We start from the raw sequence: 650 nt of genomic DNA, 5'->3' as shown, positions 1-650 counted from the left end.
CCTGGGGAAATAACTGCTTTTGTCACCTTCGCACATGTCTAACCTTCTGATCTAAATGTGCAAGCAAGTGTTAAGCAAACAGATGAGGATTTCACTCAGAATATCTTATTGCAGGAATTTGTGTATCCCAACACAGAACAGCTTTTTTTTAAATCTCACCTTCCAGATCCATTATAATTATTTAATGATTTAATAATTTAATTAATTTCCCCAAATTACGTTAAAATTATTTGTTAAACATTGTTACACACTGCAGTTGTTGCATTTTCTGAAGAACTTGGATATTCTAAGACACAAATTAATGAGATATGTTATAAAAATGAACTCTACGCTGTGTTTCAAATCTAATTTATTATTCACGAGTTGAATTTAGATAAATTAAGCCTTGTGTTCATTACCTGCCTGTGAATAACATTTACTTTTATAATCAAGTGAACTAACCTTAAATTAGTAAAAACATGTTTACAAATTTTAAACTTTTCTGGGACAATTTTTTGCAGTCATGTTCACATTGTGTATGTGACTAATACATTGTCTCATACATTGTGGCAGAAATGTTGATGGTGACTTTTGACTTCATCCCATATTTATATGTAGTATGTTGTGCTCTAAGAACTGAGTCTGCTGTAAGATTTTTGTTTTATTTAACT

Source organism: Hippoglossus hippoglossus, chromosome 7, assembly GCF_009819705.1.
Source record: "Hippoglossus hippoglossus isolate fHipHip1 chromosome 7, fHipHip1.pri, whole genome shotgun sequence".
NCBI classification, from domain to species: domain Eukaryota; kingdom Metazoa; phylum Chordata; class Actinopteri; order Pleuronectiformes; family Pleuronectidae; genus Hippoglossus; species Hippoglossus hippoglossus.
Note: the sequence above shows the minus strand (reverse complement) of the source record.